This window comes from Mobula birostris, chromosome 11, assembly GCF_030028105.1.
Source record: "Mobula birostris isolate sMobBir1 chromosome 11, sMobBir1.hap1, whole genome shotgun sequence".
In the NCBI taxonomy this organism is placed as follows: Eukaryota; Metazoa; Chordata; class Chondrichthyes; order Myliobatiformes; family Myliobatidae; genus Mobula; species Mobula birostris.
Genome location: NC_092380.1, coordinates 11,124,753 through 11,140,330, shown reverse-complemented (window position 1 = coordinate 11,140,330; position 15,578 = coordinate 11,124,753).

Here is a 15,578-nt window from a genome sequence, read left to right as displayed (position 1 = left end):
AGGGTCAGTGTGTGTGTGTGACCTGTTCCCCCAGTGAGGGTCAGTGTGTGTGTGACCTGTCCCCCCAGTGAGGGTCAGTGTGTGTGTGACCTGTTACCCCAGTGAGGGTCAGTGTGTGTGTGTGTGACCTGTTCCCCCAGTGAGGGTCAGTGTGTGTGAGGGACGTCCCCCAGTGAGGGTCAGTGTATGTGTGTGTGACTGGTTGCCCATTGAGGGTCACTGTGTGTGTGACCTGTTCCCCCAGTGAGGGTCAGTGTGTGTGTGTATGACCTGTTACCCCAGTGAGGGTCAGTGTGTGTGTGTGACCTGTTCCCCCAGTGAGGGTTAGTGTGTGTGTGACCTGTTCCCCCAGTGAGGGTCAGTGTGTGTGTGTGACCTGTTCCCCCAGTGAGGGTCAGTGTGTGTGTGTGACCTGTTCCCCCAGTGAGGGTCAGTGTGTGTGTGTGACCTGTTCCCCCAGTGAGGGTCAGTGTGTGTGTGACCTGTTCCCCCAGTGAGGGTCAGTGTGTGTGTGTGACCTGTTCCCCCAGTGAGGGTCAGTGTGTGTGTGGCCTGTTCCCCCAGTGAGGGTCAGTGTGTGTGTGACCTGTTACCCCAGTGAGGGTCAGTGTGTGTGTGTGACCTGTTCCCCCAGTGAGGGTCAGTGTGTGTGTGTGACCTGTTCCCCCAGTGAGGGTCAGTGTGTGTGTGACCTGTTACCCCAGTGAGCGTCAGTGTGTGTGTGTGACCTGTTCCCCCAGTGAGGGTCAGTGTGTGTGTGTGACCTGTTCCCCCAGTGAGGGTCAGTGTGTGTGTGACCTGTTCCCCCAGTGAGGGTCAGTGTGTGTGTGACCTGTTCCCCCAGTGAGGGTCAGTGTGTGTGTGTGACCTGTTCCCTCAGTGAGGGTCAGTGTGTGTGTGACCTGTTCCCCCAGTGAGGGTCAGTGTGTGTGTGTGACCTGTTCCCCCAGTGAGGGTCAGTGTGTGTGTGTGACCTGTTCCCCCAGTGAGGGTCAGTGTGTGTGTGACTTGTTCCCCCAGTGAGGGTCAGTGTGTGTGTGTGACCTGTTCCCCCAGTGAGGGTCAGTGTGTGTGTGACCTGTCCCCCCAGTGAGGGTCAGTGTGTGTGTGTGTGCCCTGTTCCCCCAGTGAGGGTCAGTGTGTGTGTGTGTGACCTGTTCCCCCAGTGAGGGTCAGTGTGTGTGAGGCACGTCCCCCAGTGAGGGTCAGTGTACGTGTGTGTGACTGGTTGCCCATTCAGGGTCACTGTGTGTGTGACCTGTTCCCCCAGTGAGGGTCAGTGTGTGTGTGTGTGACCTGTTACCCCAGTGAGGGTCAGTGTGTGTGTGTGACCTGTTCCCCCAGTGAGGGTTAGTGTGTGTGTGACCTGTTCCCCCAGTGAGGGTCAGTGTGTGTGTGTGACCTGTTCCCCCAGTGAGGGTCAGTGTGTGTGTTTGACCTGTTCCCCCAGTGAGGGTGAGTGTGTGTGTGGGACCTGTTCCCCCAGTGAGGGTCAGTGTGTGTGTGTGACCTGTTCCCCCAGTGAGGGTCAGTGTGTGTGTGTGAGACCTGTTCCCCCAGTGAGGGTCAGTGTGCGTGTGTGACCTGTTCCCCCAGTGAGGGTCAGTGTGTGTGTGGAACCTGTTCCCCCAGTGAGGGTCAGTGTGTGTGTGTGACCTGTTACCCCAGTGAGGGTCAGTGTGTGTGTGTGTGACCTGTTCCCCCAGTGAGGGTCAGTGTGTGTGTGACCTGTTCCCCCAGTGAGGGTCAGAGTGTGTGTGACCTGTTCCCCCAGTGAGGGTCAGTGTGTGTGTGTGACCTATTACCCCAGTGAGGGTCAGTGTGTGTGTGACCTGTCCCCCCAGTGAGGGTCAGTGTGTGTGTGACCTGATCCCCCAGTGAGGGTCAGTGTGTGTGTGTGACCTATTACCCCAGTGAGGGTCAGTGTGTGTGTGACCTGTTCCCCCAGTGAGGGTCAGTGTGTGTGTGTGACCTGTTCCCCCAGTGAGGGTCAGTGTGTGTGTGTGACCTGTTCCCCCAGTGAGGGTCTGTGTGTGTGTATGACCTGTCCCCCCAGTGAGGGTCAGTGTGTGTGTGTGACCTGTTCCCCCAGTGACTGTCAGTGTGTGTGTGTGACCTATTACCCCAGTGAGGGTCAGTGTGTGTGTGACCTGTTCCCCCAGTGAAGGTCAGTGTGTGTGTGGGACCTGTTCCCCCAGTGAGGGTCAGTGTGTGTGTGTGACCTGTTCCCCCAGTGAGGGTCAGTGTGTGTGTATGACCTGTCCCCCCAGTGAGGGTCAGTGTGTGTGTGTGACCTGTTACCCCAGTGAAGGTCAGTGTGTGTGTGACCTGTTCCCCCAGTGAGGGTCAGTGTGTGTGTGACCTGTTACCCCAGTGAGGGTCAGTGTGCGTGTGTGACCTGTTCCCCCAGTGAGGGTCAGTGTGTTTGTGACCTGTTCCCCCAGTGAGGGTCAGTGTGTGTGTGTGACCTGTTCCCCCAGTGAGGGTCAGTGTGTGTGTGTGACCTGTTACCCCAGTGAGGGTCAGTGTGTGTGTGACCTGTTCCCCCAGTGAGGGTCAGTGTGTGTGTGTGACCTGTTCCCCCAGTGAGGGTCAGTGTGTGTGTGACCTGTCCCCCCAGTGAGGGTCAGTGTGTGTGTGTGTGCCCTGTTCCCCCAGTGAGGGTCAGTGTGTGTGTGTGTGACCTGTTCCCCCAGTGAGGGTCAGTGTGTGTGAGGGACGTCCCCCAGTGAGGGTCAGTGTATGTGTGTGTGACTGGTTGCCCATTGAGGGTCACTGTGTGTGTGACCTGTTACCCCAGTGAGGGTCAGTGTGTGTGTGTATGACCTGTTACCCCAGTGAGGGTCAGTGTGTGTGTGTGACCTGTTCCCCCAGTGAGGGTCAGTGTGTTTGTGACCTGTTCCCCCAGTGAGGGTCAGTGTGTGTGTGACCTGTTCCCCCAGTGAGGGTCAGTGTGTGTGTGTGACCTGTTCCCCCAGTGAGGGTCAGTGTGTGTGTGTGACCTGTTCCCCCAGTGAGGGTCAGTGTGTGTGTGACCTGTTCCCCCAGTGAGGGTCAGTGTGTGTGTGTGACCTGTTCCCCCAGTGAGGGTCAGTGTGTGTGTGACCTGTCCCCCCAGTGAGGGTCAGTGTGTGTGTGTGTGCCCTGTTCCCCCAGTGAGGGTCAGTGTGTGTGTGTGTGACCTGTTCCCCCAGTGAGGGTCAGTGTGTGTGAGGGACGTCCCCCAGTGAGGGTCAGTGTATGTGTGTGTGACTGGTTGCCCATTGAGGGTCACTGTGTGTGTGACCTGTTACCCCAGTGAGGGTCAGTGTGTGTGTGTATGACCTGTTACCCCAGTGAGGGTCAGTGTGTGTGTGTGACCTGTTCCCCCAGTGAGGGTCAGTGTGTGTGTGACCTGTTCCCCCAGTGAGGGTCAGTGTGTGTGTGTGACCTGTTCCCCCAGTGAGGGTCAGTGTGTGTGTGTGTGACCTGTTCCCCCAGTGAGGGTCAGTGTGTGTGTGACCTGTTACCCCAGTGAGGGTCAGTGTGTGTGTGTGACCTGTTCCCCCAGTGAGGGTCAGTGTGTGTGTGACCTGTTCCCCCAGTGAGGGTCAGTGTGTGTGTGTGACCTGTTCCCCCAGTGAGGGTCAGTGTGTGTGTGTGACCTGTTCCCCCAGTGAGGGTCAGTGTGTGTGTATGACCTGTCCCCCCAGTGCGGGTCAGTGTGTGTGTGTGACCTGTTCCCCCAGTGACTGTCAGTGTGTGTGTGTGACCTATTACCCCCGTGAGGGTCAGTGTGTGTGTGACCTGTTCCCCCAGTGAAGGTCAGTGTGTGTGTGGGACCTGTTCCCCCAGTGAGGGTCAGTGTGTGTGTGTGACCTGTTCCCCCAGTGAGGGTCAGTGTGTGTGTATGACCTGTCCCCCCAGTGAGGGTCAGTGTGTGTGTGTGACCTGTTACCCCAGTGAAGGTCAGTGTGTGTGTGACCTGTTCCCCCAGTGAGGGTCAGTGTGTGTGTGACCTGTTACCCCAGTGAGGGTCAGTGTGCGTGTGTGACCTGTTCCCCCAGTGAGGGTCAGTGTGTTTGTGACCTGTTCCCCCAGTGAGGGTCAGTGTGTGTGTGACCTGTTCCCCCAGTGAGGGTCAGTGTGTGTGTGTGACCTGTTTCCCCAGTGAGGGTCAGTGTGTGTGTGTGACCTGTTACCCCAGTGAGGGTCAGTGTGTGTGTGACCTGTTCCCCCAGTGAGGGTCAGTGTGTGTGTGTGACCTGTTCCCCCAGTGAGGGTCAGTGTGTGTGTGACCTGTCCCCCCAGTGAGGGTCAGTGTGTGTGTGTGTGCCCTGTTCCCCCAGTGAGGGTCAGTGTGTGTGTGTGTGACCTGTTCCCCCAGTGAGGGTCAGTGTGTGTGAGGGACGTCCCCCAGTGAGGGTCAGTGTATGTGTGTGTGACTGGTTGCCCATTGAGGGTCACTGTGTGTGTGACCTGTTACCCCAGTGAGGGTCAGTGTGTGTGTGTATGACCTGTTACCCCAGTGAGGGTCAGTGTGTGTGTGTGACCTGTTCCCCCAGTGAGGGTCAGTGTGTGTGTGACCTGTTCCCCCAGTGAGGGTCAGTGTGTGTGTGTGACCTGTTCCCCCAGTGAGGGTCAGTGTGTGTGTGTGACCTGTTCCCCCAGTGAGGGTCAGTGTGTGTGTGACCTGTTACCCCAGTGAGGGTCAGTGTGTGTGTGTGACCTGTTACCCCAGTGAGGGTCAGTGTGTGTGTGTCACCTATTACCCCAGTGAGGGTCAGTGTGTGTGTGACCTGTTCCCCCAGTGAAGGTCAGTGTGTGTGTGGGACCTGTTCCCCCAGTGAGGGTCAGTGTGTGTGTCTGACCTGTTCCCCCAGTGAGGGTCAGTGTGTGTGTATGACCTGTCCCCCCAGTGAGGGTCAGTGTGTGTGTGTGACCTGTTACCCCAGTGAAGGTCAGTGTGTGTGTGACCTGTTCCCCCAGTGAGGGTCAGTGTGTGTGTGACCTGTTACCCCAGTGAGGGTCAGTGTGCGTGTGTGACCTGTTCCCCCAGTGAGGGTCAGTGTGTTTGTGACCTGTTCCCCCAGTGAGGGTCAGTGTGTGTGTGACCTGTTCCCCCAGTGAGGGTCAGTGTGTGTGTGTGACCTGTTCCCCCAGTGAGGGTCAGTGTGTGTGTGTGACCTGTTCCCCCAGTGAGGGTCAGTGTGTGTGTGACCTGTTCCCCCAGTGAGGGTCAGTGTGTGTGTGTGACCTGTTCCCCCAGTGAGGGTCAGTGTGTGTGTGACCTGTCCCCCCAGTGAGGGTCAGTGTGTGTGTGTGTGCCCTGTTCCCCCAGTGAGGGTCAGTGTGTGTGTGTGTGACCTGTTCCCCCAGTGAGGGTCAGTGTGTGTGAGGGACGTCCCCCAGTGAGGGTCAGTGTATGTGTGTGTGACTGGTTGCCCATTGAGGGTCACTGTGTGTGTGACCTGTTACCCCAGTGAGGGTCAGTGTGTGTGTGTATGACCTGTTACCCCAGTGAGGGTCAGTGTGTGTGTGTGACCTGTTCCCCCAGTGAGGGTCAGTGTGTGTGTGACCTGTTCCCCCAGTGAGGGTCAGTGTGTGTGTGTGACCTGTTCCCCCAGTGAGGGTCAGTGTGTGTGTGTGACCTGTTCCCCCAGTGAGGGTCAGTGTGTGTGTGACCTGTTACCCCAGTGAGGGTCAGTGTGTGTGTGTGACCTGTTACCCCAGTGAGGGTCAGTGTGTGTGTGTGACCTGTTCCCCCAGTGAGGGTCAGTGTGTGTGTGACCTGTTCCCCCAGTGAGGGTCAGTGTGTGTGTTTGAGCTGTTCCCCCAGTGAGGGTCAGTGTGTGTGTGTGACCTGTTCCCCCAGTGAGGGTCAGTGTGTGTGTGGCCTGTTCCCCCAGTGAGGGTCAGTGTGTGTGTGACCTGTTACCCCAGTGAGGGTCAGTGTGTGTGTGTGACCTGTTCCCCCAGTGAGGGTCAGTGTGTGTGTGTGACCTGTTCCCCCAGTGAGGGTCAGTGTGTGTGTGACCTGTTACCCCAGTGAGCGTCAGTGTGTGTGTGTGACCTGTTCCCCCAGTGAGGGTCAGTGTGTGTGTGTGACCTGTTCCCCCAGTGAGGGTCAGTGTGTGTGTGACCTGTTCCCCCAGTGAGGGTCAGTGTGTGTGTGACCTGTTACCCCAGTGAGGGTCAGTGTGTGTGTGACCTGTTCCCCCAGTGAGGGTCAGTGTGTGTGTGTGACCTGTTCCCCCAGTGAGGGTCAGTGTGTGTGTGTGACCTGTTCCCCCAGTGAGGGTCAGTGTGTGTGTGACCTGTTCCCCCAGTGAGGGTCAGTGTGTGTGTGTGACCTGTTCCCCCAGTGAGGGTCAGTGTGTGTGTGACCTGTCCCCCCAGTGAGGGTCAGTGTGTGTGTGTGTGCCCTGTTCCCCCAGTGAGGGTCAGTGTGTGTGTGTGTGACCTGTTCCCCCAGTGAGGGTCAGTGTGTGTGAGGCAAGTCCCCCAGTGAGGGTCAGTGTACGTGTGTGTGACTGGTTGCCCATTCAGGGTCACTGTGTGTGTGACCTGTTCCCCCAGTGAGGGTCAGTGTGTGTGTGTGTGACCTGTTACCCCAGTGAGGGTCAGTGTGTGTGTGTGACCTGTTCCCCCAGTGAGGGTTAGTGTGTGTGTGACCTGTTCCCCCAGTGAGGGTCAGTGTGTGTGTGTGACCTGTTCCCCCAGTGAGGGTCAGTGTGTGTGTTTGACCTGTTCCCCCAGTGAGGGTGAGTGTGTGTGTGGGACCTGTTCCCCCAGTGAGGGTCAGTGTGTGTGTGTGACCTGTTCCCCCAGTGAGGGTCAGTGTGTGTGTGTGAGACCTGTTCCCCCAGTGAGGGTCAGTGTGTGTGTGTGACCTGTTCCCCCAGTGAGGGTCAGTGTGTGTGTGGAACCTGTTCCCCCAGTGAGGGTCAGTGTGTGTGTGTGACCTGTTACCCCAGTGAGGGTCAGTGTGTGTGTGTGTGACCTGTTCCCCCAGTGAGGGTCAGAGTGTGTGTGACCTGTTCCCCCAGTGAGGGTCAGTGTGTGTGTGTGACCTATTACCCCAGTGAGGGTCAGTGTGTGTGTGACCTGTCCCCCCCAGTGAGGGTCAGTGTGTGTGTGACCTGATCCCCCAGTGAGGGTCAGTGTGTGTGTGTGACCTATTACCCCAGTGAGGGTCAGTGTGTGTGTGACCTGTTCCCCCAGTGAGGGTCAGTGTGTGTGTGTGACCTGTTCCCCCAGTGAGGGTCAGTGTGTGTGTGTGACCTGTTCCCCCAGTGAGGGTCAGTGTGCGTGTGTGACCTGTTCCCCCAGTGAGGGTCAGTGTGTGTGTGACCTGTCCCCCCAGTGAGGGTCAGTGTGTGTGTGTGTGCCCTGTTCCCCCAGTGAGGGTCAGTGTGTGTGTGTGTGACCTGTTCCCCCAGTGAGGGTCAGTGTGTGTGAGGCACGTCCCCCAGTGAGGGTCAGTGTACGTGTGTGTGACTGGTTGCCCATTCAGGGTCACTGTGTGTGTGACCTGTTCCCCCAGTGAGGGTCAGTGTGTGTGTGTGTGACCTGTTCCCCCAGTGAGGGTCAGTGTGTGTGTGTGACCTGTTCCCCCAGTGAGGGTTAGTGTGTGTGTGACCTGTTCCCCCAGTGAGGGTCAATGTGTGTGTGTGACCTGTTCCCCCAGTGAGGGTCAGTGTGTGTGTGTGAGACCTGTTCCCCCAGTGAGGGTCAGTGTGTGTGTGTGACCTGTTCCCCCAGTGAGGGTCAGTGTGTGTGTGGAACCTGTTCCCCCAGTGAGGGTCAGTGTGTGTGTGTGACCTGTTACCCCAGTGAGGGTCAGTGTGTGTGTGTGTGACCTGTTCCCCCAGTGAGGGTCAGTGTGTGTGTGACCTGTTCCCCCAGTGAGGGTCAGAGTGTGTGTGACCTGTTCCCCCAGTGAGGGTCAGTGTGTGTGTGTGACCTATTACCCCAGTGAGGGTCAGTGTGTGTGTGACCTGTCCCCCCCAGTGAGGGTCAGTGTGTGTGTGACCTGATCCCCCAGTGAGGGTCAGTGTGTGTGTGACCTGTTCCCCCAGTGAGGGTCAGTGTGTGTGTGTGACCTGTTCCCCCAGTGAGGGTCAGTGTGTGTGTGTGACCTGTTCCCCCAGTGAGGGTCAGTGTGTGTGTATGACCTGTCCCCCCAGTGAGGGTCAGTGTGTGTGTGTGTGACCTGTTCCCCCAGTGAGTGTCAGTGTGTGTGTGTGACCTATTACCCCAGTGAGGGTCAGTGTGTGTGTGACCTGTTCCCCCAGTGAGGGTCAGTGTGTGTGTGGGACCTGTTACCCCAGTGAGGGTCAGTGTGCGTGTATGACCTGTCCCCCCAGTGAGGGTCAGTGTGTGTGTGTGACCTGTTACCCCAGTGAAGGTCAGTGTGTGTGTGACCTGTTCCCCCAGTGAGGGTCAGTGTGTGTGTGACCTGTTACCCCAGTGAGGGTCAGTGTGCGTGTGTGACCTGTTCCCCCAGTGAGGGTCAGTGTGTTTGTGACCTGTTCCCCCAGTGAGGGTCAGTGCGTGTGTGTGACCTGTTCCCCCAGTGAGGGTCAGTGTGTGTGTGTGACCTGTTCCCCCAGTGAGGGTCAGTGTGTGTGTGACCTGTTCCCCCAGTGAGGGTCAGTGTGTGTGTGACCTGTTACCCCAGTGAGGGTCAGTGTGTGTGTGACCTGTTCCCCCAGTGAGGGTCAGTGTGTGTGTGTGACCTGTTCCCCCAGTGAGGGTCAGTGTGTGTGTGTGTGACCTGTTTCCCCAGTGAGGGTCAGTGTGTGTGTGACCTGTTCCCCCAGTGAGGGTCAGTGTGTGTGTGTGACCTGTTCCCCCAGTGAGGGTCAGTGTGTGTGTGTGACCTGTTCCCCCAGTGAGGGTCAGTGTGTGTGTGACCTGTTCCCCCAGTGAGGGTCAGTGTGTGTGTGTGACCTGTTCCCCCAGTGAGGGTCAGTGTGTGTGTGACCTGTCCCCCCAGTGAGGGTCAGTGTGTGTGTGTGTGCCCTGTTCTCCCGGTGAGGGTCAGTGTGTGTGTGTGTGACCTGTTCCCCCAGTGAGGGTCAGTGTGTGTGAGGGACGTCCCCCAGTGAGGGTCAGTGTATGTGTGTGTGACTGGTTGCCCATTGAGGGTCACTGTGTGTGTGACCTGTTACCCCAGTGAGGGTCAGTGTGTGTGTGTATGACCTGTTACCCCAGTGAGGGTCAGTGTGTGTGTGTGACCTGTTCCCCCAGTGAGGGTTAGTGTGTGTGTGACCTGTTCCCCCAGTGAGGGTCAGTGTGTGTGTGTGACCTGTTCCCCCAGTGAGGGTCAGTGTGTGTGTGTGACCTGTTCCCCCAGTGAGGGTCAGTGTGTGTGTGACCTGTTACCCCAGTGAGGGTCAGTGTGTGTGTGTGACCTGTTACCCCAGTGAGGGTCAGTGTGTGTGTGTGACCTGTTCCCCCAGTGAGGGTCAGTGTGTGTGTGACCTGTTCCCCCAGTGAGGGTCAGTGTGTGTGTGTGACCTGTTCCCCCAGTGAGGGTCAGTGTGTGTGTGTGACCTGTTCCCCCAGTGAGGGTCAGTGTGTGTGTGGCCTGTTCCCCCAGTGAGGGTCAGTGTGTGTGTGACCTGTTACCCCAGTGAGGGTCAGTGTGTGTGTGTGACCTGTTCCCCCAGTGAGGGTCAGTGTGTGTGTGTGACCTGTTCCCCCAGTGAGGGTCAGTGTGTGTGTGACCTGTTACCCCAGTGAGCGTCAGTGTGTGTGTGTGACCTGTTCCCCCAGTGAGGGTCAGTGTGTGTGTGTGACCTGTTCCCCCAGTGAGGGTCAGTGTGTGTGTGACCTGTTCCCCCAGTGAGCGTCAGTGTGTGTGTGACCTGTTACCCCAGTGAGGGTCAGTGTGTGTGTGACTTGTTCCCCCAGTGAGGGTCAGTGTGTGTGTGTGACCTGTTCCCCCAGTGAGGGTCAGTGTGTGTGTGACCTGTCCCCCCAGTGAGGGTCAGTGTGTGTGTGTGTGCCCTGTTCCCCCAGTGAGGGTCAGTGTGTGTGTGTGTGACCTGTTCCCCCAGTGAGGGTCAGTGTGTGTGAGGCACGTCCCCCAGTGAGGGTCAGTGTATGTGTGTGTGACTGGTTGCCCATTGAGGGTCACTGTGTGTGTGACCTGTTCCCCCAGTGAGGGTCAGTGTGTGTGTGTGTGACCTGTTACCCCAGTGAGGGTCAGTGTGTGTGTGTGACCTGTTCCCCCAGTGAGGGTTAGTGTGTGTGTGACCTGTTCCCCCAGTGAGGGTCAGTGTGTGTGTGTGTGACCTGTTCCCCCAGTGAGGATCAGTGTGTGTGTGACCTGTTCCCCCAGTGAGGGTCAGTGTGTGTGTTTGACCTGTTCCCCCAGTGAGGGTCAGTGTGTGTGTGTGACCTGTTCCCCCAGTGAGGGTCAGTGTGTGTGTGTGAGACCTGTTCCCCCAGTGAGGGTCAGTGTGTGTGTGTGACCTGTTCCCCCAGTGAGGGTCAGTGTGTGTGTGGAACCTGTTCCCCCAGTGAGGGTCAGTGTGTGTGTGTGACCTGTTACCCCAGTGAGGGTCAGTGTGTGTGTGTGTGACCTGTTCCCCCAGTGAGGGTCAGTGTGTGTGTGACCTGTTCCCCCAGTGAGGGTCAGAGTGTGTGTGACCTGTTCCCCCAGTGAGGGTCAGTGTGTGTGTGTGACCTATTACCCCAGTGAGGGTCAGTGTGTGTGTGACCTGTCCCCCCAGTGAGGGTCAGTGTGTGTGTGACCTGATCCCCCAGTGAGGGTCAGTGTGTGTGTGTGACCTATTACCCCAGTGAGTGTCAGTGTGTGTGTGACCTGTTCCCCCAGTGAGGGTCAGTGTGTGTGTGTGACCTGTTCCCCCAGTGAGGGTCAGTGTGTGTGTATGACCTGTCCCCCCAGTGAGGGTCAGTGTGTGTGTGTGACCTGTTCCCCCAGTGAGTGTCAGTGTGTGTGTGTGACCTATTACCCCAGTGAGGGTCAGTGTGTGTGTGACCTGTTCCCCCAGTGAGGGTCAGTGTGTGTGTGAGACCTGTTCCCCCAGTGAGGGTCAGTGTGTGTGTGTGACCTGTTCCCCCAGTGAGGGTCAGTGTGTGTGTATGACCTGTCCCCCCAGTGAGGGTCAGTGTGTGTGTGTGACCTGTTACCCCAGTGAGGGTCAGTGTGTGTGTGACCTGTTCCCCCAGTGAGGGTCAGTGTGTGTGTGACCTGTTACCCCAGTGAGGGTCAGTGTGCGTGTGTGACCTGTTCCCCCAGTGAGGGTCAGTGTGTTTGTGACCTGTTCCCCCAGTGAGGGTCAGTGCGTGTGTGTGACCTGTTCCCCCAGTGAGGGTCAGTGTGTGTGTGTGACCTGTTCCCCCAGTGAGGGTCAGTGTGTGTGTGATCTGTTCCCCCAGTGAGGGTCAGTGTGTGTGTGTGACCTGTTCCCCCAGTGAGGGTCAGTGTGTGTGTGGCCTGTTCCCCCAGTGAGGGTCAGTGTGTGTGTGTGACCTGTTACCCCAGTGAGGGTCAGTGTGTGTGTGGGACCTGTTCCCCCAGTGAGGGTCAGTGTATGTGTGACCTGTTCCCCCAGTGAGGGTCAGTGTGTGTGTGTGTGACCTGTTACCCCAGTGAGGGTCAGTGTGTGTGTGTGACCTGTTCCCCCAGTGAGGGTCAGTGTGTGTGTGACCTGTTCCCCCAGTGAGGGTCAGTGTGTGTGTGTGACCTGTTCCCCCAGTGAGGGTCAGTGTGTGTGTTTGACCTGTTCCCCCAGTGAGGGTCAGTGTGTGTGTGTGACCTGTTCCCCCAGTGAGGGTCAGTGTGTGTGTGTGAGACCTGTTCCCCCAGTGAGGGTCAGTGTGTGTGTGTGACCTGTTCCCCCAGTGAGGGTCAGTGTGTGTGTGGAACCTGTACCCCCAGTGAGGGTCAGTGTGTGTGTGTGACCTGTTACCCCAGTGAGGGTCAGTGTGTGTGTGTGTGACCTGTTCCCCCAGTGAGGGTCAGTGTGTGTGTGACCTGTTACCCCAGTGAGGGTCAGTGTGTGTGTGTGACCTGTTCCCCCAGTGAGTGTTAGAGTGTGTGTGACCTGTTCTCCCAGTGAGGGTCAGAGTGTGTGTGACCTGTTCCCCCAGTGAGGGTCAGTGCGTGTGTGTGACCTGTTCCCCCAGTGAGGGTCAGTGTGTGTGTGTGACCTGTTCCCCCAGTGAGGGTCAGTGTGTGTGTGATCTGTTCCCCCAGTGAGGGTCAGTGTGTGTGTGTGACCTGTTCCCCCAGTGAGGGTCAGTGTGTGTGTGGCCTGTTCCCCCAGTGAGGGTCAGTGTGTGTGTGTGACCTGTTACCCCAGTGAGGGTCAGTGTGTGTGTGGGACCTGTTCCCCCAGTGAGGGTCAGTGTATGTGTGACCTGTTCCCCCAGTGAGGGTCAGTGTGTGTGTGTGTGACCTGTTACCCCAGTGAGGGTCAGTGTGTGTGTGTGACCTGTTCCCCCAGTGAGGGTCAGTGTGTGTGTGACCTGTTCCCCCAGTGAGGGTCAGTGTGTGTGTGTGACCTGTTCCCCCAGTGAGGGTCAGTGTGTGTGTTTGACCTGTTCCCCCAGTGAGGGTCAGTGTGTGTGTGTGACCTGTTCCCCCAGTGAGGGTCAGTGTGTGTGTGTGAGACCTGTTCCCCCAGTGAGGGTCAGTGTGTGTGTGTGACCTGTTCCCCCAGTGAGGGTCAGTGTGTGTGTGGAACCTGTACCCCCAGTGAGGGTCAGTGTGTGTGTGTGACCTGTTACCCCAGTGAGGGTCAGTGTGTGTGTGTGTGACCTGTTCCCCCAGTGAGGGTCAGTGTGTGTGTGACCTGTTACCCCAGTGAGGGTCAGTGTGTGTGTGTGACCTGTTCCCCCAGTGAGTGTTAGAGTGTGTGTGACCTGTTCTCCCAGTGAGGGTCAGAGTGTGTGTGACCTGTTCTCCCAGTGAGGGTCAGTGTGTGTGTGTGATCTGTTCCACCAGTGAGGGTCAGTGTGTGTGTGACCTGTTCCCCCAGTGAGAGTCAGTGTGTGTGTGTGTGACCTGTTCCCCCAGTGAGGGTCAGTGTGTGTGTATGACCTGTCCCCCCAGTGAGGGTCAGTGTGTGTGTGTGACCTGTTACCCCAGTGAGGGTCAGTGTGTGTGTGACCTGTTCCCCCAGTGAGGGTCAGTGTGTGTGTGTGACCTGTTCCCCCAGTGAGGGTCAGTGTGTGTGTGACCTGTTCCCCCAGTGAGGGTCAGTGTGTGTGTGTGACCTGTTCCCCCAGTGAGGGTCAGTGTGTATGTGTGACCTGTTACCCCAGTGAGGGTCAGTGTGTGTGTGACCTGTTCCCCCAGTGAGGGTCAGTGTGTGTGTGTGACCTGTTCCCCTAGTGAGGGTCAGTGTGTGTGTGACATGTTCCTCCATTGAGGGTCAGTGTGTGTGTGTGACCTGTTACCCCAGTGAGGGTCAGTGTGTGTTTGACCTGTTCCCCCAGTGAGGGTCATTGTGTGTGTGTGACCTGTTCCCCCAGTGAGGGTCAGTGTGTGTGTGACCTGTTCCCCCAGTGAGGGTCATTGTGTGTGTGACCTGTTTCCCCAGTGAGGGTCAGTGTGTGTGTGTGTGTGACCTGTTCCCCCAGTGAGGGTCAGTGTGTGTGTGTGACCTGTTCCCCCAGTGAGGGTCAGTGTGTGTGTGTGTGACCTGTTACCCCAGTGAGGGTCAGTGTGTGTGTGACCTGTTCCCCCAGTGAGGGGCAGTGTGTGTGTGTGACCTGTTACCCCAGTGAGGGTCAGTGTGTGTGTGACCTGTTCCCCCAGTGAGGGTCAGTGTGTGTGTGACCTGTTCTCCCAGTGAGGGTCAGTGTGTGTGTGTTACCTGTTCCCCCAGTGAGGGTCAGTGTGTGTGTGTGTGACCTGTTACCCCAGTGAGGGGCAGTGTGTGTGTGTGACCTGTTCCCCCACTGAGGGTCAGTGTGTGTGTGTGTGACCTGTTACCCCAGTGAGGGTCAGTGTGTGTGTGTGACCTGTTCCCCCAGTGAGGGTCAGTGTGTGTGTGTGACCTGTTCCCCCAGTGAGGGTCAGTGTTTGGGGGGGACGTTCCCCCAGTGAGGGTCAGTGTGTGTGTGTGACCTGTTCTCCCAGTGAGGGTCAGTGTGTGTGTGTGACCTGTTCTCCCAGTGAGGGTCAGTGTGTGTGTGTGACCTGTTTCCCCAGTGAGGATCAGTGTGTGTGTGTGTGACCTGTTCCCCCAGTGATGGTCAGTGTGTGTGTGTGTGACCTGTTCCCCCAGTGAGGGTCAGTGTGTGTGGGACCTGTTCCCCCAGTGAGGGTCAGTGTGTGTGTGTGTGACCTGTTCCCCCAGTGAGGGTCAGTGTGTGTGTGGGATCTTTCCCCCAGTGAGGGTCAGTGTGTGTGTGACCTGTTCCCCCAGTGAGGGTCAGTGTGTGTGTGACCTGTTACCCCAGTGAGGGTCAGTGTGTGTGTGTGACCTGTTCCCCCAGTGAGGGTAAGTGTGTGTGTGACCTGTTCCCCCAGTGAGGGTCAGTGTGTGTGTGTGACCTGTTCCCCCAGTGAGGGTCAGTGTGTGTGTATGACCTGTTCCCCCAGTGAGGGTCAGTGTGTGTGTTTGTGACCTGTTCTCCCAGTGAGGGTCAGTGTGTGTGTGTGACCTGTTACCCCAGTGAGGGTCAGTGTGTGTGTGGGACCTGTTACCCCAGTGAGGGTTAGTGTGTGTGTGGTACCTGTTCCCCCAGTGAGGGTCAGTGTGTGTGTGGAACCTGTTACCCCAGTGAGGGTCAGTGTGTGTGTTTGACCTGTTCCCCCAGTGAGGGTCAGTGTGTGTGTGTGATCTGTTACCCCAGTGAGGGTCAGTGTGTGTGTGTGACCTGTTCCCCCAGTGAGGGTCAGTGTGTGTGTGACCTGTTCCCCCAGTGAGGGTCAGTGTGTGTGTGTGACCTGTTCCCCCAGTGAGGGTCAGTGTGTGTGTGACCTGTTCCCCCAGTGAGGGTCAGTGTGTGTGTGTGATCTGTTACCCCAGTGAGGGTCAGTGTGTGTGTGACCTGTTCCCCCAGTGAGGGTCAGTGTGTGTGTATGACCTGTTCCCCCATTGAGGGTCAGTGTGTGTGTGTGACCCGTTCCCCCAGTGAGGGTCAGTGTGTGTGTGGAACCTGTTACCCCAGTGAGGGTCAGTGTGTGTGTGTGTGATCTGTTACCCCAGTGAGGGTCAGTGTGTGTGTGTGACCTGTTCCCCAAGTGAGGGTCAGTGTGTGTGTGTGTGACCTGTTCCCCCAGTGAGGGTCAGTGTGTGTGGGATCTCTTCCCCCAGTGAGGGTCAGTGTGTGTGTGACACGTTCCCCCAGTGAGGGTGTGTGTGTGGGTGTGTGACCTGTTCTCCCAGTTAGGGTCAGTGTGTGTGTATGACCTGTTCCCCCATTGAGGGTCAGTGTGTGTGGGACCTGTTCCCCCAGTGAGGGTCAGTGTGTGTGTGTGTGACCTGTTCCCCCAGTGAGGGTCAGTGTGTGTGTGTGTGACCTGTTCCCCCAGTGAGGGTCAGTGTGTGTGTGTGTGACCTGTTCCCCCAGTGAGGGTCAGTGTGTGTGGGACCTGTTCCCCCAGT